Source organism: Agelaius phoeniceus, chromosome 32 (assembly GCF_051311805.1).
Source record: "Agelaius phoeniceus isolate bAgePho1 chromosome 32, bAgePho1.hap1, whole genome shotgun sequence".
In the NCBI taxonomy this organism is placed as follows: domain Eukaryota; kingdom Metazoa; phylum Chordata; class Aves; order Passeriformes; family Icteridae; genus Agelaius; species Agelaius phoeniceus.
In genome coordinates, this window is record NC_135296.1 from 1,851,811 (window position 1) to 1,873,004 (window position 21,194).

At 49.5% G+C, this 21,194-nt stretch overlaps 1 pseudogene across 1 annotated transcript in view; it reads right to left on the bottom strand.

Moving 5' to 3' along the window:
* Positions 1-707: 707 nt before the first annotated feature.
* LOC129133502 (uncharacterized) overlaps positions 708-21,194 on the bottom strand; it is a 30,048-nt pseudogene continuing 9,561 nt past the window's right edge. Inside the window, exons 5-6 of the transcript XR_013185706.1 lie at positions 16,524-17,033; positions 708-1,222 (exon numbers count right to left, since the gene is read on the bottom strand). The product of XR_013185706.1 is annotated as an uncharacterized LOC129133502 (transcript). The remainder of the gene's footprint in view (positions 1,223-16,523; positions 17,034-21,194) is intronic.

Genomic DNA, 21,194 nt, shown 5'->3' on the forward strand with positions numbered 1-21,194 from the left:
GTGGTGGCATTGATGATGTCCCAGTTGGTGTCCCCATCCGTGTTCCCCACATCCCCATCCATGGCCATTTCCCCCCATGTCCCCATCCATGTCATTGTCCCCCACAGGTCCCCATCTATGCCTTGGTTCAACACCTTTATTTCTACCCCAGTTTCTGGGCTTTCAAAGGGAAACATTTTCGTTTCATGATCAAAACAAAAGGATTTATGTGTCCTGCAAACAGAGTATGCACATGCTTGGGTTGGTGGGAAGAAACTTTATTGGATGGGCTTCTACCCCATTGTCTCCAAAATCATGGGGTTTGCCCCAGTCTGTCCCCCTTTGGCTGTGGAAGATGCCCATGGGCCAGACAGAATTAAAAGGATGGATTTATGTGGGAAACGACCTGCAAGGTCATCAAGTGTTGCTTGATGACAGCAGAAAATGCAAAAAAGTGAGATTTTTCTGAGGTCAGAGGTCAACAAATCTGCTCTCCATAATGGATTTCTGATGTTGGTCTGAGGATGTGTGCAGGTGCCCATGGGGAGCCAGGAGGATGCGGAGCCCCCCAGCCAGGTGTCTTCCCAACATGGATCACCGGCACCATGGGTCACCAGGGCTCTGCCCACCGGCGCTCACTGGGGATCATCCAGTGTGGATCCCATGGGGGATGGAGCTGGAGGAGCACAGGAAACTCTCCCTGCATGCGGGGCACTCGCAGGGCTTCTTTAGTGCTGGCTCTGCTGGTGTCTGCTCCAGATAGAGCTCTGTGAGAAGCTCTTCCCACACTCTGGACACTCATAGGGCCTCTCCCCGGTGTGGATGCGCTGGTGGGTCACGAGGGTGGAGTTGTCCCTGAAGCCCTTCCCGCAGTCAGGGCAGCGGAAGGGCTGCTCGTCCATGTGAATCCGCTGGTGCCTGACAAGATGAGAGCTGCTCTGAAACCTCTTCCCACATTGATCACATTCATAGGGCTTCTCCCCTGTTTGGCTCCTCATGTGGACAATCAGGTGGCATGTCTGGCTGAAGCTCTTCTCACACTCCCCGCAGTTGTAAGGCCTCTCCTCTATGTGGCTCCTCAGGTGGACAGTCAAGCTGGATCTCTGGCTGAAGCTCTTCCCACACTCCTCACATATATAGGGCTTCTCCCCCATGTGGATTCTCATGTGGCGCAGCAGGTTGCATCTCCGGCTGAAGCTCTTCCCACAATCCTCACATATATAGGGCCTCTCCCCCCCGTGTGGATTCTCATGTGGCACAGCAGGTTGCATCTCTGGCTAAAGCTCTTCCCACATTCTGAGCACTTGTGGGGTTTCTCCTTACACTGAAGCTGCTCATGGACCCCCAGCTCCGAGCTCCGGCCACCTCCCCGGCGCAGGGTGGGTCTTTCCTCCTCAGATCCCCGTGATCTGCATTTGCAGCCCCTCCTTGTGAGGGATCTCCGAAGTTTTTCCTCCCACTTGGATTCCTGTGCTGTGGAGCCACTCAAAACGGCCTCTTCCACGAGGTTCTGCTGTGGTGACTCAGCCTCCCTGCTCTCCATGCTCAGCTCCTGGTCTGGGGGAGGAAGGACAAGGAGAGGATGGGATTTGCCTCTGTGCCACAGGGAAGGGCAAGGAGATGCCCCCAGTGAGTCCCCAGCAGGACAGCTTTGGCAGCAGGGTTGTTCTGAAGCCGGGGGCCGTGCTGGGCTTGGAGATGGAGCAGGAGAGAGGGGGAAAGGGGCAGTGACTTCCTCCTCACCTACCTGGGCCTCCCGCGCCATCTTCCTCTTCCTCATGGCCTCCTTCTCCTGCATGGGGGCAAGGTTTGGGAATGGGAAATCCTGGTTTGGGGGAAAACAAGGGCTGAGCGCGTTGGGTTTGATGGTCCCACTGCCTGTCTTGGTTTGAAAAACAGGTGTCTGCTAAGGAAGGCAGAGCCTCCCTTAAAATTGAAAATGTAAACCCCTTCCCTCCAAATTACTATAATTTTGAAATTAAGGGGCACTCAGGGAAAGATATGGATATAGGAATAACAGTTCTTTGCTAGGAAAAATAAAATAAAAAATGCAGTAGAACAAAAAAACCACTGACAGAGTCAGAATCCAACCTGACACCCTGTTAGCCAGGTTGTTTGTTGCACTCCAATTAAATGGTGGCTGCCGTCCTCCTGGTGTGACAGATGTGGTTCTGTTGAAGCAGTGATCCTGCAGAATGGTGTAGTTTTCCTCCAAAGCTCCAGTGGTGGTGTAGATAGGTCTGGTCTTCCTCGGTGAATCCAGTGGAGAAGAAAAGCTGCTCCTCTGAGAATCCAGTGGGAAAAGCCTGACTGTGGTGTTCCAAATCTCTGATTATATGCAGGTAGGGATGCTTGGCTCCTCCCCCTGGGTGGGGCATCTCACAATGGGATGATGTAATTTTATCAGTCATGCAGTGAGGCTCAATGGCCCCTTAAAGGAAGATATCTCCCTGAAAGGGAGGATTGTCAATGGGGCTTAATGGCCCATTAACAGAAGATATCTCCCTGGAGGGGTTGTGGAAGAGATAAAGAAAACTGCCCAGTTAACAGAAGATAAGATAACTGCCCCACCTCTACCAGATGGCAATAGAATACACACCCCCACCCACATCTTGCATTTCCAACCTCAGACACTCTCCATTGCTCTCAGTAGCCCAAAGTGTGATCCCAGTTGCTCCCTTTTAACAGCAGTATGATCCCAGTAACCTCCAGTACGATCCAAGTCATGTACCACCATTCCCACTATGGTCCTAGTATAATCCTAGTTGCTTCCAATCCATCCCAGTATGGTCCCAGCTGCCTCCAGCTACATCAACACAATTGGCTGTGGACTCAGTGCTTTCAGTTTTGTTTGTGCTCACTGTAAAGAAGGTAGATTTATGTGCTGCAGGAAGCAGATATGGGTGCTAAGTTCTCTGCGGCACAGAGGAGCATTTATACCCTAATTTTAGAAACCCTAAGTAGTGGAAATCTTACAGTTTCCGAAGCAGTTTTGAAATGGTTTGTTCACTGGGTAACTTTTCATTTCCCTCAGTTTATCCAGCAGAATCTTAATTCTGTCTCTGCCTGGGATGAAATTGGAGTCTTGTTAACAGCTGAAGTGGAAAAGGGAGATGGGACGGTGTCTCAATTTTTCCCTGTTTTCCTGGTAATTCGGAAAGAAGTCCTGAAGAGGGATTTGAAAGGACAGCCAGAGCAAATCTCCCCTTCTGCGGCTTCCCCTACCCCTCTCCCCAAACCCTCTGCCCCTGAACTGAGAGAGAGAAGCGAGGCTTTCCGGCAATTTCAGGGTACCTGGCACTGCCACTGCTCCCCTGGCTTCCCACCTCTCTCCCATTACCCTGGCCCTGGCAGTTGTGCTCAGGCTGACAGAGAACCTTCCCTGAATCCCTCTAACCTTGTTCCTGTTACCCCGAAGTCCTGTTCTAACCTCCCCCATTCCCAAAATGGCTGCGACCACAAGGTTGGCATTCAGGATACTGCTGACCACATGGCCAGAGCCCAAAATGGCGGCATCCACGTGTTTCAGCCCTCCCCCTACCCTTCTTCTCCCCACAATCCCTTTTGCTCACCTGTCCCCTCCCCCAACCCCATTCCGGTCCTACAACCCCTTCCTTCCCTTGGACTCTCCTCCTCTTGCCTTTGTGTCCCCGCCCCCCATTGCATCATGCTGTGACCCCGCCCCTGGTTCCCATGGTTGCCCCGCCCCCCTGCCTGTTCTCCATGCCCCCTTATCTGGGCCCCAAGAGGGTGGGGCCAAGGGTTGGGGAGGTGGGGCTGAGGGCTGGGGGGTGAGGCTGAAGGCTGGGGGGTGGGGCTGAGGGCTGGGGGGGTGGGGCCGATGGTTGGGGGCTGAGGCTGAGGGCTGGGGGGGTGGGTCCCTGCCCGATTCCCACGGGGGTGGGGCAGGGGGAGGGGATGTCCCTCCTCCCAGTTACCAAGGCGCTGGGGTGGGAGGGGCAGAGGCAGGGGGTGTACCCTCTCCCAGTCTCCATGGGGGTGGGGTGCAGGGTGTTTCCCTGCCTGCTTCCCAAGGCAGTGGGGCTGAGGGCTGGGGGGTGGTCCCCTGTCTGGTCCCACGGGGGTGGGGCTGAAGGGAGAAATCCTGGGGTCCAAAACAGGAAGGAAGAAGTCATCCCCTTGGTAGCCCCTGTTCAATACACAGGTGGTAGGGCTGGTCCTAGATCCTACCAGCCCTTCTCATATCACTCAAAATGTGAGTTATGTAAAAGTCAATTCGAATTTGGGACAAATAGTGAAATTTTTAGAAGCATGATGAGAGCTACATTAACATCCCTTGAATTTGTTCCTGCTGACATTGTAGATCTTTTCCAGTGCCTGCTTACCCAGTCAGAGTTCCATCTATGGGAAAGCTCCTGGAAGAGATCTCTCAGGGATCTTGTGGAAGAATTTAAGCAAACCCCTCAGGGTGCCAAAGATTTAGAGAATAATAACATTACCTATGAACATCTGTGCGGCAAAGGGGAGTGGGCTAAGCCTGAGGACCAAGCTCAGGTGCTGTCAAAATTCTTTCTAGATAAGATTTCAAAGGCTGCAAATAAGGCTTTTAACCAGCTACCAACTGCTGAAGCTAGTGGTAGTTTCCTTGACAATAAACAGCCTCCTTCAGAAAGTTTCTTACAGTTTGTGGACTGGCTCCGTGCACAGGTTGAGAGACAAGTATGGGACTCCGAGACACAGATAGAGATAGTGAAAGAGATGGCACAGAGGAATTCCAATGAAGTCTGCAGCAGAGTGCTCCTGGGACTGCCTCTCAACCCCTCACCTACACTGGCAGAGATGATGGAAGCCTATGCTAGGAAGGCAGAACTGTTTGCTGCGTGGGAGGTGTGGTCAAGGCCGACAAACCCAGAGACTGTGTCCGTTCTATCTCCAGGAGTGAGGAGGCAACCGATGTCACCAGAACAACTTCAACATGTCATTTGCTTCATATGCAAAAAAACAGGACTCTTTGCCCAGGACTGCCCCCAAAGCCAGCAACAAAAGCACCCTTCACACCAAAAAACGCCGATGCCAGCGTGCACCCACCCCGCGCCACGACATAAATGCAGCGGGCTTCCCTGAAGGGGAAACCTCCCTCAAAACAGAAAATGGGGAGGAAGGGAAGCGGGGTGCGGGAATACAAAATAACAATTTACAGGATAAAATCTGGTGGCCTCACAAGCGTTTCAAGCTTGTGTCCACCAAAGCTTTTGCTTTCAGGTCTACCCAGTGGACGGTCATTGGAGTGGACCTGCCAGAGGACTTGCAGAGCTTGACAAAAGATCGCACAAGATTGGACAGTGAGTACTTTGTTATTGGGGACACTGCACACACACCCATGGAGATTGAGGTGGCTCCCATGACCATCAAAGGGGACATACCTAACCTCATTCTCCTGGTGCCCTGTCCACAGCCACCCTTCTATTTGGCCAAGGGGCAAATCATCGCCCAGGCCATTCCTGTTCCACCAGAACAGATGTATACTGAGCAGAAGTGTTTGTCGAGGACAAACCCATTATGGGTTGCAACCTAATCCGTGGAACAGAACATCTCCACGCGGAAGGGTTGCTTGACCCAGGGGCAGATGTGACAATCATACCTGAAAGGTTGTGGCCGTCACATTAGGACTTGCAGCCCGTGGCTGGTCAAATCCAAGGTGTAGGAGGATTCACATTGGCAAAGATATCAGAGAGCATTGTGCAAATTGAGGGACCAGATGGAAAATTGGCCAGTGTCCGTCCATTTGTTACTAATTACAAAGCTCCCTTGTGGGGTAGAGACACCATGTCCCAGTGGGGGGTCAAATTGGTCATCCCTAAGACACCGCAGGATTTTTTTAAGCGGTCACTGTTGAGCTTCTTGTCCACAAGTTAACATGGCTGAAAAATGACCCAGTCTGGGTAAAACAGTGGCCACTCAGTGATGAAAAGATAGAGGCGCTCGAGGAGCTTGTGGCAGAACAATTGGCTAAAGGACTCATTGAAGTGACATCTAGCTGCTGGAATTCCCTGGTCTTCGTAATAAAAAAGCCAGGGAAGGATAAGTGGCGGCTTCTCCATGATTTAAGAGAAATAAACAAAAGAATTGTGGACATGGGGTCTCTCCAGCCAGGGATGCCCTCCCCAACGATGCTCCCCCAAAATTGGCAATTGGCTGTCCTAGACATCAAGGAATGTTTCTTCCATATTCCCCTACACCCAGAGGATGCACCACGGTTTGCCTTCTCGGTTCCCACCACCAACCGAAAAGCCCCAGTGAAACGCTACCACTGGAAAGTATTGCCACAGGGGATGAAATGCAGTCCATCCATCTGCCAGGGGTACGTGGCTTCATTGCTGTCCCCAGTGCACGCCCAGAAAAAAGAGGCAATCATCCTACACTACATGGATGATGTGCTTGTGTGTGCCCCCAATGACACAATACTCCAAGACGCACTTGACCTAGTGGTTAAAGTTTTAACCTCTGCTGGATTCCAGCTGCAGGAAAACAAGGTTCAGAGGATGCCACCTTGGAATTACCTGGGCTTGCAAATCACTGTGCAGACCATTGTTCCGCAGAAACTGGAAATTAAGACTGATCCCAAAACCCTAGCAGATCTCCATTCCTTGTGTCTTTCAACTGGGTCAGGCCTTGGCTGGGTCTCACCAACAAGGACCTAGCTCCCCTTCTCAATTTACTGAAGGGAGAGAGAGAGCTAGCCTCTCCCAGAGAACTGACCCCAGAGGCAAAAACTGCCCTCCAAAAAGTGCAGAAGGCTTTGGCTGAGAGGCAGGCTCATCGTTATAAGCCCGAGTTGCCTTGCGAATTCATTGTTTTGGGGAAGTTACCACATATACACAGGTTGATATTCCAGTGGTTTGAAGTACAAAAGGATCCACTTCTAATCATAGAGTGGGTTTTCCTCTCCCATCAGCGATCCAAAACCATCACACAGCCACAGGAGCTGATAGTTCAGCTGATCTGGAAGGCCAGGTTAAGATTGTGTGAGCTGGCCGGTTGTGACTTTGAATGTATTCACCTTCCAGTCCACCTTGCTAAGGAGGTAAAGAGCTCTCCTGAGAGGCTGACCAAAAAGAGTTTCAACGACAGCCCCTCGGGCGATCCCGGCTGCAGACCCCACCTTTAGAGCACCCAGACCCGTAGCTGTGCCGATCCCCTCGGGTGATTCCCCCTGCAGACCCCACCTTTGGAGCACCCAGACCCGGAGCTGTGCCGATCCCCTCGGGTGATTCCCCCTGCAGACCCCACCTTTGGAGCACCCAGACCCGGAGCTGTGCCGAGTCCCCTGTCCTGCCCTGAGCTCCGTTCCCTTCGTAACCACAGCTCCGGCTGCTCAGGGGAACTCTCTAAAGGAATCACCTCATCAAAACACTAAAAGTTCAGTTAAAAGAAAGCCCTCTCCTTCCTAAAAATATGGGAGAAAGGCTATAGAAGATAAAAATCCAAAAAGAATGGGATAAAGGGATTAGTCTATTTCCATTAAGAGAGGTTCTCATAGGAAGGGACAGACCAGAGTTTGTAAATGCTCCTTTGACTTCGTCTGAGGACTGAAATTTTAAGAAATAAATAAAAGGGCTTTTTAGAGGATTCCATAGGCATAGCTGAACAATTAGACCAATTTTTAGGTCCAAACATTTATACTTGAGAAGAAATGCGGTCTGTAATGAAAATAATATTTTTCTCAAGAAGAAAGGTAATTAATCAGAGCAACTGAAATAAAAGCTTAGGAAAAAGATAATCCACGGGGACCCCCAGAGAAGACAAAACGTCAACTGTACCTCCTAAATAAAGTTAAAATATTGAGGAGGGGTGTAAACACATGAATAATTATCGTAATTACATAACCAAGGGAATAAATGAGACAGCATATCAAAGGCGAAATGCAAAAACAAAAGGTTTTTGAGGGACAGCTTTTAGAGGAGAAAGAAAAAACTCCAACTAAATAGATAAACAAACTTAAGAGAAATAGGAAAATGGTCCTAAGTAAGCCGAAGATCTGAAAATCTTTAAAGAGATGGGCACAGAGGAGGAATAGGGAGGTCATAAGCTCTAATTTTTTTTTTTTTTTTGAGGGACAAATACCATCTGGAGCCTGTGATAACTTTAAAAGTGGGTCCCCAAGAAGAAGAATTAGAATTTGTAATAGACACAGGGGCAGAGAGAACCTGCCTGTTATATGTTCCAAAAAGTTACAGTGTGAGCAAACATATAGTGAAAGTAACAAAAGCAAAAAGAGAAAGTTTTACATTTCTAGTCATTAAAGATGTGGTAATTGAGAGAAGAAACTAGAATTTGGATGGGAGATGTCTTATTGGTCCCAGGGGCAGGTAGCAATTTATTGGGAAGAGTCTTACAAGTGCAATTAAGAATAGGAGTTGTATCAGAAAATGGGAAAATGACAGCTAGAGTTTTAAAATTAGGCCAAGAAGATGAAGGAAAAAAAATCAACAAAGAAGTTTGGGCTAGAGAAGGAGATAGGAGAGGATTAAATATCAACCCCATAAGGGTTACAATTGAGAGAGAAGATTGTCCCATACTTGTACGTCAGTATCCTGTATCTTTAGAGGGACAGGAAGGTTTGAAGCCAGTAATAGAAGGACTAATAAAGGATGGGGCATTAGAACCTTGTATGTCTCCTCATAATATCCCTATTCCCCCAGTAAAGTCTGATGGGAGTTATAGACTAGTACAAGATTTAAGGGAGGTTAATAAAAGAACTCAGACTCACTACCCAGTGGTAAAATATCTTAGACACTTAATAAATAAAAGTAGCTGGAAACCCAACTGTCGCAGACATCTTTCATGAAAAATCCTTTCTTAGGATTTTTCCTTGTGAGAAGCTGCAGTTTTCAGCAACCAAAGTAAACAATGGTTATCTGCTGCTGTGGAATGCAACAGGTGATTGGTCTCCTGTGGGTGTTTGGATTTCTTGACCACTCATGGCAGAGCTGGCTCTTGCTCTGTCTGAGACACAGATCTTTGTTATTCATTCCTTTTCTATTCTTAGCTTAGCTAGCTTCTCAAGAAAGCCTTTCCTTTCTATTGCTTTTTAGTATAGTCTAATGTAACATATATCATAACATAATAAATCAAGCCTTCTGATCATGGAGTCAACGTTCTCGTCTCTTCTTCACCCTGAAAACCCTTGTGACACAGTCACACCCAACCATGAGAAAATTGCAAGAATTTTATTCCTTCTCCCTCCCTCTTCAAAGAGGGAGATCAGAAAATTACCTAGATTATTGAAATATTATAGATTATAGATTGAGGGATACACACAGGTAGCAAAATTTGTGTATGAAAAAAAATTGACAGAAGGAGATGATATAAAACAGACCAAAGAAGATATTGTTAAATTAAAAGAGTTAAGTTAAAACTAGCCTAAGTACTAGCTTTAAGCTTACCCTTGTTTGAAAAATCCTTTATCATTTATACATAAATACAGAAAATGGAGTAGCTAATAAAATTTTAATTCAGGAGTGAAGAAGAGTAAAAAATATCTGGTAGCTTATATATCAAAAGATGTTAGACCCAGTAAGCCACAGCTAGCCAGTATGTATTTAAGTTATAATAGCTACTGCAATCCTAGTAAAAGAAAGTTCTAAGCTTACTTTTAGAAGTAAATTAGTTAAGTTCACCTCGTACCGTCTGAGGTGTGTTGAATCAAAAAAAAAAAAAAAAAACAAAAACAAACAAAAAAAACCAGGCAAGAAGGAAAGAAAGAGAGAAGTTGAAGTAGGGAGGTGGTTAGCAAACTCTGAGATGTTAGAATGTGAAGTGATGACATCTTGGTGCTAGAAGAGAGCAGGAGTGTGAATGGGGTTTTTTTGCATGAAAGGCAAGGAAGTGTCTCAACACATGGTTGTTTAGGGGGTTATTCAATGCCGAACTGGGGTCCAGAAAGGGTTTAGCAGGATGGACCCTCCTTGAAGAGAAAAGAGGATAAGTTGACTAGAGAAAGAAAAAGAACGTCAGGAGCACCTGGGGACGCCAAGTTTGGGGTTGTCAAGGCTGGGAGGTGTCTGACCGCTCCCTACGAGCGGCGGGGTCTTGGGGGCTGCGGCAGGCACCGATCCATGGAGGTGACCCGGCGGCGGTGCTGGCAGCAGGGGACACACGGGTTTGCCGGGCAGGAGCGCACTGGCTCCGTGGCGGAACTGCCGGGGGGGCTCCCAGACTGCCGGGGTCCCGAGTCCAGGATGGCAGCGTCGGCCCCGGTAAGGGGACTAGAGAGAGAGAAGGAAAGAGAAAGAGAGAGAAGAAGAGAGAGAGATGGGGAAAAAGAGACCCAAGGCAGCCCCCAGGGTCCCCATGCCCGTGGCTGCTCCCCCCTGCTCCGGCCCTGCAGCGAAGTGGCAGCACCGGGGGAAGGGCAAAGAACAGCATTGACAGCAAGGCCTGAAAAGATGGGGAGGGGGCTAGCACTAAAAGATAAAATCAAAGCAGAGATTGATGACTCTCCAAACCTCACAAAGTAGGTTGTTTTTCTTAAGTAAGAAGGTTTTTTTTTAGTTTTTTTCTTTTGTGTGTTTTGTTTGCTGTTAAAAATAAGTTGTTTTGTTTTTTTTCTGAAGAATGGGTTTGTAAGGCTAAAACAATTAAATGCTGCCCAAAAAGTAAAAAGCAATAGATGTGATACATCTCGTGTTGAAATTGGTCAGGCTTTTCTTATTTAACTAACTGTAACTCAAAGAAAGAAGAATTTGCCTCTGCAGCTATTAGCACAGCTGGATAGAAGAAGAAGAGGCTGCTGTGGAGAAAGCTTTTAGCTAAACCCAGAAAGTTTAGAAGAAAAGCGAATGGTAGAAGTTAATGCAGTATTGTCTTTCTTTTATTACTATGCTATTAGGAAGTCCTTTCCAGGTACTACTGAAGCAACAATCAGAATCATGGAAAGAGGGTGAATTCATGCCAGCAGAATCAAAGGACTTGTGAAGAAACCTGAAGAATAGACTATCACACTTAAACCGGGTGATACCGAACTGACTTTCCAATGGGGACTGAATGGTAATAGTTTAGAAAAACCCAAACGATCCAAGAAATTTACAAAGAATAACACTGAATTAAGAAGTAAGACAATGCTTATATCATTGGTTTCAAGCAGTACCTGAATAAAACATCTCCTTTGGGGAGGAATACTTCAGATAAAAAGATCAAGACTGTTTTTGTATTCTGACCTTCCCTGTGAATTGTACAGGGGGGAAAGGGAATTACTATTTCCATTAGTAAACTTTATTTGATTCATTCCAATACTGGACATGCTAGCTGGGTTATGAGTAAATGCTTGAATTGTGGGAATAATTAGTATTGTGGTTCACAAAATTTATGCTCCTATTGCAAAAAGTGTTAAAGTAATAACTTTGTTTTGTGGATGGGAATTATTAGTGCCTGTTGAATGAGAGATACCTGAGGAACGGTAAGAGACCACAGTTAAAGGGTGTCCAAAACAATTTGCCTAGAAACTAGTTAAGAGAAAGTGACAAGGAAATAGAGGGCAAGACCAGATTGGCCTCTGTATTTTGCCACTGAGAAGATCAAATACACCTGCTGTGGGTTGCAACCTCACAGGCATGGGAGGTGGGAGCCATAATGGAGCTCTGTTATTCCTGTTTCTGGCACTCATTTATTGTCCTTTCCCTTTCGAGATACCAGCAAGATGTGTCACAAATGCTACAGAAAGCATCACATGGAAAGAAACCAAAGTTCCTCTTTTATTACACACACCTATGTCAACAGCCACGGTTATAACCCATCCAAATTAAGAACCTGTAGGCAAAAAGGAGAAAATTATTAGATTACAAGAAACTTAGGAAAAAGTGGTGATAGATTTGGAATTGAATGTCCAAAAGGAGAGAGATGGATTTGTTTTACATTTAATCTTGAAGAGACAGTTCAAGATTTGGTAAAAAAACAAATAGTAAATATAAAGGTAAAACCAGCACAGCACTTTAACTCTGTATTGACCCCAAATTATCTATTGAGTCGTATTACAAGACTCCAAGCAGTTATGGAAATGATAGCAAATAAAGCCGCCCAGGCATTAGAGTTAATATCAAGTCAGCTAAGCCAAACGAAACCTGTAGTGTATCAGAATAGGTTGGCTTTAGACTATTTATTGGCAAAAGAAGGGGGTGTTTGTGGAAAGTTTAATATATCAGATTGTTGAAGATTGATGACCACAGAAAAGTCATTCTAGCAAAAGCAAAAGAAATCAAAGAGAAATATATATATATATATATATATGCATATAATAACCCAGGTACCGGTCCAAAATAATTAGAAAACAATGCTAAAACCTAGCTAGTGGGGTAATGTATTAGAAGAAATTAAGATCTTTCATTTTATGTGTTACAACTGTTTTTATATCTCTTCCTTGTGTAATCCCCTCTTTTATTTTGCCAGCATAGTCCAGAAGATGCAAGTAGATAAGAAATATTGCTCAAGCCAAATGATTTACAAAGAATAAGAGTGGGGATTGTGAAAAATGCATGTATTTTATGATTGGATTTTTGCAAATATTAAAAATAATATTATACGTGTTGTGTTAGAAAGTAATGCTGTATTAATTCTCTTAAGTACTGTGTTAAATATAGTTTTAGGTTATAAAAATTGTTAAAATAGAAACGATGCTATGTAGGATACTTTTTTAAAAAGAAAGGACTCGCAGTGAGATAGCAGCCCCAGGACACCTAAATCTTTCAGAGAAAAAGAATTTATTGCCCTCTTACCAGAAGAAACGAACTTCTTCCCGCCTCGAAGGCGCTGTTAGGATTTGGAGGAAGAAGTTGCCGATGACCAGACAGAATCCTGTATTTGAATGGAATTTATGCATCATGTATGAAGTGGATGAATATGCAACAGGCTATTGTTTTTAAGGGTTAATCCTTTGTTTACGGGTGTCCTTTTTCGGGCTCGTGCTGCCCAGAAAGAGGTACCCAGACGTCCGTAACTCTTTGTGTTTATTGTCTCATATTCTCCTAATTCAACTTGTCCAAATTATTATTACTCTAATTGTATTACTACTTTTATAACCATTTTGTTACTATTAAACTTTTAAAATTTTGAAAACAAGTGATTGGTGTTTTTAACATCCCCCTTTGTCCCCCGTCCTGACCCTGATCCCGGTGCCACATGAGCGCTGATCCCGTTCAGAGCCTTTGCCCGGGGTGGAGGCGGTGACACCATGGCCACCCCCCAGCCCACACTGTCACCGGCTGCCCTTAGGGCATCGGCCTGGCCGTGGCCGTGCAGCTCACCAGGGACCCCCAGAAGCGACACCTGGGTGAGAGGGGTGTCCCCAAATGTCCGCAGGGCAGGGAGGGTGAGGGGGGACACACAGGGCGGGGAGGGGTGGATGTGGCGGATCTGTCGCGGGGCGCTGAGTCCCGGCTGGATGATAACAGGGTCGGGACAGAGCCCCCGTTGGAGCTCCGCAGAATCCCAGCTGCCAGGGGAGGTTCGGCGCAGAAACAAAAAGGCAGCAGCACGGGCCCTGGGGTGGAACCGGGGGAACTCTATTCGATGGTAAAACTCCCTGAGTCTGTAGCAGGCTCCATGGAATTGGCCAGGGCCCCAGGGAGGGCTGAGGCTTAAGGATAGGAATTGCTGAGTCACGGTGAGATAGCAAAATCGGCTCCTGTCTTCCACCTCTCGGACCCTAGCTTATCTCTGTAACCCCATAGGTCACTTTCCCCCAACCCCTACTATTGGACAAATTTGGATCCTTTTGTACCCTATAAAAAGGGGCTGGTTTAGCCCATTTGGCAGAAGAAGAGCCGTCGCTGGAACCCTTCACAGACCACCCACTAAAAGCATCGCTGTGGAACACCAGGACCTTTCTTCTCCTCTCTCGTCTGCTTCCCCCAATAGCCTGCCAGGCACCTTAGCAAGCAAAGAGCTGGAATTCTAAGAGAGCTGATAACCACTAAAGAGCTGATATCCACTAAGCTTGCTTAAGGTAGCCATGGCTACGAGCAGCCTGGGTGTTTGGACTCTCTGTCCCCAGGAGGGACTGAGCTATCCGGCCCGTGCTGCTTTGCTCGGGGGCAAAACCTGCCCTGAGGGCTGAGGGGCAATACGAGTCCAGGATCCCAGGACCCTGAAGAGAGGGCAGACAATAGCTTATAAACAGGGGGGTCTCGGGGAGGATAAAATCTCTGGCTAATTGGGGGAACTGGGGGTGGAACACAAGGCAGGGAATACAATGTGTAAACCAATGAAGGATTTCAAGGGAGGAGAACAGCTTGAGTAAACTAATGGGGTTTCCAAGGATAAAAACTGACAGGGAAGTTTCTAAAGGGGACGGCAGGTTCGGGGAGGGATTGACATTTAATGGAAGGAGGAGTAAGGAAGGTTCTGGGGCAAAGGTAGGGGCAGGAGGGGTTAACAGCTGAGAAGAGGGGGACGTTTGAAACTTGGCAGGGAGTAGCTGGGTAACAAACAGAACTAAACTGAATAACGGGGAGGACAGTAAAGAGGGCTTGCAAAACCACAAATTACACAGAGAACCTGCCAAATTAAGAAAACACACTACAACAGCTGGACATCCTGGGGGTGTCCTCAACTCCTTAAGGGACACATCAGGATTGTCCCCAGCAGGGCATTGCGGGATCCCTGATGGATTTTTGAGATCCCTGACGAATTTTGGGGGTTTTTGGGATCCATGATGAATTTTTGGGGTCGCAGTACCGGCCAGCATGCGGAACCTGTCATGATGGATTTGGGGCCGGGGCTCTCTAATGGAGTTTTTGGGATCCCTAGTGAATTTTTGGGAACCCTGATGAATTTTCGGGGTCACTGACTGATGTTTGGGGTTGCAGTCCTGGCCTCCATGAGGGACCTGCTGCAGCCGGGGCCACTGGAGGCAGCAGCCAGGGCCACCCTTGGGGACAGCCTGTGGATCCTGTGGCTCAATGTCACCAGCAACAGTTCCGTGGCCGAGAGCCTGGGGGGACTTCCAGGGGGATGCGTGGACATCATGGGTCAGGAATTTTGGGGGGTTCTGGGGTGGTTTGAAGTGGGACCCATAGCACGGGGAGTGGACCCAAAATGGAGGGGGAAGGACTCAAAATCAAAGGGTGTCATGGGATGTCGTGGGGTGTCACAGGTGTCGTGGCATGACTCCACCTGTGCCAGGGTGGGCGCAGACAGTCAGTGCCAGGAATAGCCATGGGAACATCCTGAGGGAGACAGGGACACCCTGCAGGACACAAAGAGACCCTGCAGGACATGACCCCAAGACCTCGGGGACTTCAGCCCCACCAGGGGTGGGGGCAGGGACATAGGGAGAGGGACAGGGACACACAGAAGGGGACAGGGACACATGGGACAGGACAGCGACACACAGAGGGGTGACAGGGAGCCATGGTGGGGGATAGGGACCTACAGAGGGGAGGGACACGATGCAACCATGACACACATCAAGGGACGATGTTGCCACATCTGTGTGGATGCTGCCACCAGGACACCTCTGGTGACACCCAGTGCAGGGCAACATGACCCGCCAGGTGACACTGACCTTTTCCCCTGTCCCCAGCCTGTCCCCAGCCTGTCCCCAGGGGCAGTTGAGGTCCCCTAAGTGCGGTGGCCCTGGGACACCCTGGTGGCTGTCACTTGCTTCCAGGCCACTTGTCACCAGCTGAACAATGTCCCCACCCATCTGCCCTGATAGGTGGTGACATTCAGCTCGGACACCGCGGTGGTGACAGCGGGGATGTGGTGGAAGGAACTGCATCAGGCAGCGCTTTGCCATGGCAAGATGAAGGTGCTGGTGGCACTGTAGTGGTGGCATTGACGCTGTCCCAGTTCATGTCCCCATGCATGTTTCCCATGTTCCCATCCATGTCTGTGTTCCGCCATGTCCCACATGGTCCTGTCTATGTCCATGTCCCCCCATGGCCCTACACATGTCATTGTCCCCCACATGTCCCCATGCATGCCTTAGTCCAATGCCTTTATTTCTACCACAGTTTCAGGGCTTTGAAAGGAATGAACAGAAACCTTTTTGTTTCAAGGCAGAAAAAAAAAAAAGATTTATGTATCCGTCCTGGCAGAGCATCCACGTGCTTGGGTGTGTGGGAAGAACCTTTTTTGGAGGAGTTTCCACCTAACTGTCTCCAAAATTGGAAAATTGAGGGTTTTGCCCTAGTCCGTCCCCATTTGGCTGTAGAAGATGTCTGTGGGTCAGAGAGAATTAAAACGATGGATTTACATTGGAGAAGACCTCCAAGACTATCCAGTGTTGTTAAGACCACCAGAAGATGCAAAAAGTGATTTTTTCTGGGGTCAGGAGTGGACAAACCAGCTCTACAAAATGGATTTTGGATGTTATTCTGTGGATGTGTGCAGGTGCCCAGAGGGAGACAGGAGGATGTGGAGCCCCCCAGCCAGGTGTCTTCCCAACATGGATCACCGGCACCACAGATCACCGGGGATCACTGGGGATCATCCAGGGTGGATCTCCCGTGGGGGATGGAGCTGGAGCACCATACAAAGCTCTTCCTGCACTCAGGAGGACTCACAGGGCTGCCCTTAGTGGTGGCTCCGTTGATGGTGGGTCAAGGCGGAGCTGTGCCGGAATCTCTTCCCACACTCGGGACACTCATAGGGCGTCTCCCCGGTGTGGATGCGCCGGTGGCTGGTGAGGTGGGTGTTGCGCCTGAAGCCCTTCCCGCAGTTGGGGCAGCGGAAGGGCCTCTCGTCTGTGTGAATGCGCTGGTGCAGCAGGAGATGGGAGCTGGTGTGAAACCTCTGCCTGCATTGATCACACTCATAGGGCCTCTCTCCCGTGTGGGTGCGCCGGTGCTTGACGAGGGTGGAGTTGTCCTTGAAGCCCTTCCTGCAGTCAGGGCAGCGGAAGGGCCTCTCCTCTGAGTGAATGCGCTGGTGCTGGAGGAGATGAGAACTGGTCTGAAACCTCTTCCTGCATTTATCACACTCGTAGGGCTTCTCCCCAGTGTGGATCCTCTGGTGGACAGTCAGGTGGGAGCTCCTCCTGAAGCTCTTCTCACACTCAGGACACTTGTATGGCCGCACCTCTGTGTGGATTCTCCAATGGATGACGAGGTAGCATCTCTTACTAAAGCTCTTCCCACATTCTGAGCACTTGTGGCGCTTCTCCCCATCCTGAAGCTGCTCATCAACCCCCAGCTCCGAACTCCGGCCACCTCCCCAGTCCAGGGTGGGTCTTTCCTCCTCAGATCCCCGTGATCTGCGTCTGCAGCCCCTCCTTGTGAGGGATCTCCAAGGCTTTTCCTCCCCGTTGGATTCCTGTGCTGTGGAGCCGCACAAAACGGCCTCTTCCACGAGGTTCTGCTGTGGGGATTTGCCCTCCCTGCTCTCCATGCTCAGCTCCTGGTCTGGGGGAGGAAGGACAAGGAGAGGATGGGATTTGCCTCCGTGCCACAGGGAAGGGCAAGGAGATGCCCCCAGTGCGTCCCCAGCAGGACAGCTTTGGCAGCAGGGTTGTCCTGCAGCCGGGGGCCGTGCTGGGCTGGGAGATGGAGCAGGAGAGAGGGGGAAAGGGGCACTGACTTCCTCCTCACCTGCCTGGGGCTCCCCGGCCATCTTCCTTTTCCTCACGGCCTCTTCTTCCATCGGGCCAAGGTTGGGGAATGGGAAATCCTGGTTTGGGGGAAAACAAGGGCTGAACCCGTTGGGTTTGATGGTCCCACTGCCCAAGTGCAGCTGGAGAAGTCAGCGCCCCTTTCAGCCTCGGGGGGCCCGGAGCCCGCTCATCCCCAGCCTCCCCCACCCCTCCAGGCAGCCGGTTTGTCCCCCGGCTCCGGGATCGCCCTTCTGCGCTCTCCCCGCTCCGGGGCTCCCGCGTTCCCCCCCGGCTCTCCCGGGTATCCCCAAATCCGTGATCGCCCCTGTGCACGACGGTACCGGGCGAACGTGAGACCCCCTCCATGTTCCCTCCAGGGGAAATTTACTGTTCGAGTTTCGGGTACAGCAAGAACCAAACATCCCCTGACCCACAAAAATCCCTCCCGAAAACCCCCCGGTGGATCCGGGGCGAACTCCCCCATCCCGCTCACCCGCGGCTCCTGGAGGCGGCGATGCAGCAGGAGCCGGGGGAGCTTCGGCCTGAGCGGCGGGAGAAGGCGACGGGGAAACCAACGTGGTTCTGCTGCTCCTCTTCCTTCCACTCCTCCTTTTCCTCCTCTTTCCCTCCTCTTTCTCCCACTTTTCTGTCGCTCCCAACCCGGCCCGAGCAGTGCCGAGCCCCAGAAACAGCCGCGCTCTGCCCTGGGCGGGTTCCGAAACAGCCGCGCCTCGCGCGGCAGTGGGAGTGATCCTGGGAGCACCGGGTACGGATCCTGAGATCAGCGGGAAGGAACTGGGAGCGCTCTCCCTGCCAGTCCCGCTCTTACTGGGAGCACTGGGAGGGAACTGGGAGCAAACAGCGCCCGGAGGCGGCTGCAGCCCGCGGTGGGCGGGGCCACGATAGAAGGCGTGGTTATGCAAATACGAGATAGATCGCGCGCTGGGATTGGTGGGCGGGAGCAGCGCGGGGTTTGTTCGGTTATGTGAGGGCCGCCGCGGCCGGACCGATGGCGGCGGCGTCCGGTGAGAAGGGACAGGGAGGGGGAATGGGAACAAGGAGCGGGAATGGGGACCGGGAATGGGGACGGGGACCGGGATTGGGGACGGGGACCGGGAACGGGAGTGGGGAGACGGACCGGGAATGGGACCAAGAATGAAGATAGGGACCGAGAATGGGTCCAAGAATGGTACCGGGGAAGGGGATAGGGACCAGGAAGGGGACCAGAGATGGGGACAGGGTCCGCAAATGGAGACAAGGACCAGGGAAGAGAATATGGGAATGGCACGTGGAACACGGAAACAGCAACCGCAGAGAGAATATGGGCTCCAAAGTGTCCAAGTGAAACCCAGCAGGGGCTGTGAGCTCTGCAGCTGGGCCTCCCCTGGGCTGCTGCGGCCCGGGGCCCAAAGGCGGGAGCTGCAGCCTCGCTCCTGGCTCAAGAACAGGAGCCTCCTGCAGGCCCATGGCCCCTGCATGGCCCCAGCATGAGGGAGGGCTCTGAGGCACAGCGGCTGCTGGCCGGAGGGGCTGCTCCGGCCAGCTGGGGGCCTCTGAGAAATGCCCAAAGCCTTGTGCTCTCTGCAGCTGGCCAAGGACAGCAGCAGGGCTGAACAGTTCGTGTGGCACAGCCAGCCCGAGCTGTGCAGCCCTCAGGGCCCCACGCGAGAGGCTGCCCTCAGCAATGGCACTGGGAATAGCACCGGGAGTACGGGACAGGGCCAGGAATGGGGACAGGGCCAGGGAATGGGACTGGGAATGGAGACAGAGACTGGGAATGTGGACAGTGATAGGGAATGGGACTGGAGAATGGGGACAGGGACTGGAAATACTGGGGTGGGACCAGGAATGGGACCAGAAATGGGTACAGGGACAGTAATATGGAACCAGGACCGGGAATGGGGACAGGGACTGGGAATACAGGAGAGAGACCGGGAAGAGGATCATAATTCAGACTATGGGAACAGGACAGGGAATATGGAAACAGCAAACAGAGAGAGAATATGAGATGGGAATTAGGAAGATAGGACCAGGATGGGAAATGAGAATACGAGAACAGAACTGGGGATGGGAATATGGGAACGGGATAGGGAATATAGACATAAAAAATGCAGGAAATAGCATCGGGACCGGAAATACGGGAACAGAAACAGGACAGGGAATATGGGACTGGGAATATGGGACAGGGACAGGAAATGAGACAGGGAGTGGGATCCGGGACGGGACCGGCAGTGTGGTGACACGGTGTTGTGGGTTCAGTGTTGGCTAAATGCTCATGTACTCTCTAGAATTATTTACTTATTTTTTGTTGTGAGACAGGATTAGAAGAAAGGTAAAGTAGGGTTAAAACTTTAACAGGGTATAATGAAAACTTTAGTAATAGAACTAAAAGAAAAAATAGAGCATAAAACTTTTAAAACACTTCTCCTCCTCTCCCCACAACTTTTTATCTTTCCCGCTGATGATGTCCAGAGATGAATTTGTTAGTCAGTTTACTTCTACTAAAATAAACTTTCATCAGTTTTCTTAGGCAGAGGAGTCTTTCTTGCCTTGGCTATGGAGATTTCTCTACAAGAAACAGTGTTCTTGTGGCTTCAATCTAAACCAATAGCAGCCGCTTGGGAATTTGCATTCGTGAAGTCCTTCTCATCTTTTGCAGCCTTCCCACAGCTGTGGTTTTGGGCTATGTTAACTTATTGGGGTGCCATTTTTAAGGATGAACTGTTAAAAAACAAAGGTTCTTTTTATGTATCTCTGAAATCATCTTCATCTCTGAGAACAGAGGTTTTCTTCTTTCCTGGGAGCAAAGGGGCTTCATTACTTTTGTCTCTCTCTGTTCAAGCTTCTCATCAGGATTGCAGCTCCTTTAACAGCTGCTCACTTTAGCATTGGTGCCTCTGTTCATGATGGTAATTAAAACACTATATCCTTCGAAAGCATTTTAATGAGTTACAGGGAAAAAGAGTCTGATGTATCAATTGCATTCTTCTCTATAGCCTTATGGGAGGATTTCAGCCTAAGACTAATGCATTTCTTCATTTTTTCTCTATCTGGGACTTGAATCCTTTTTTACTGCCTTTGGTGTCTTTCTGTTGTCTTCTATATGTCTATCTATATGTCTTTTTCTCTCCCTTGAGAGAGGATTGAAGGTCTGTAAGTTTCATTTGTGCAGTGAAGGAGTTGATGTTACCCAGGCATTGCATCATTGTTGCTGTTGGTTCTATGATTCCTGCCCGGCAGTGGTTGGAGCAGTCGTAGTGCATTATTTCAGGCTGCCCTGAGGGGGCTGTGTCAGGATCTCAGGAGGGCCTGGCCTAGAACAGCAGCACGCCACGGGCCGATGGCTTCCCCTCCCTCTGCTCAGCAGTTTCTGGTGAAATTCAGCTGAGACGTAGGCCAGCCGTGTTAGCATTCAGAAACACATAATCACATGAGCGATTATATGCGGTGCTTTTTATTGAAGAGCTCTGGGAATCGGGGTAGTTTCCACCCAAATCTGATTCCAGCCATACATTCGAGGTGAACATGTTTTATACTCTATCATTACATAACTTTCATGTTAATTATTAAACTTATATTGTTCTATTGTATACACAGATTTTAGCTAAACATAGCCCCCTTTAAATTTCCAACATAGTTTCTCACGATTCTTCTTATGGTTATATAA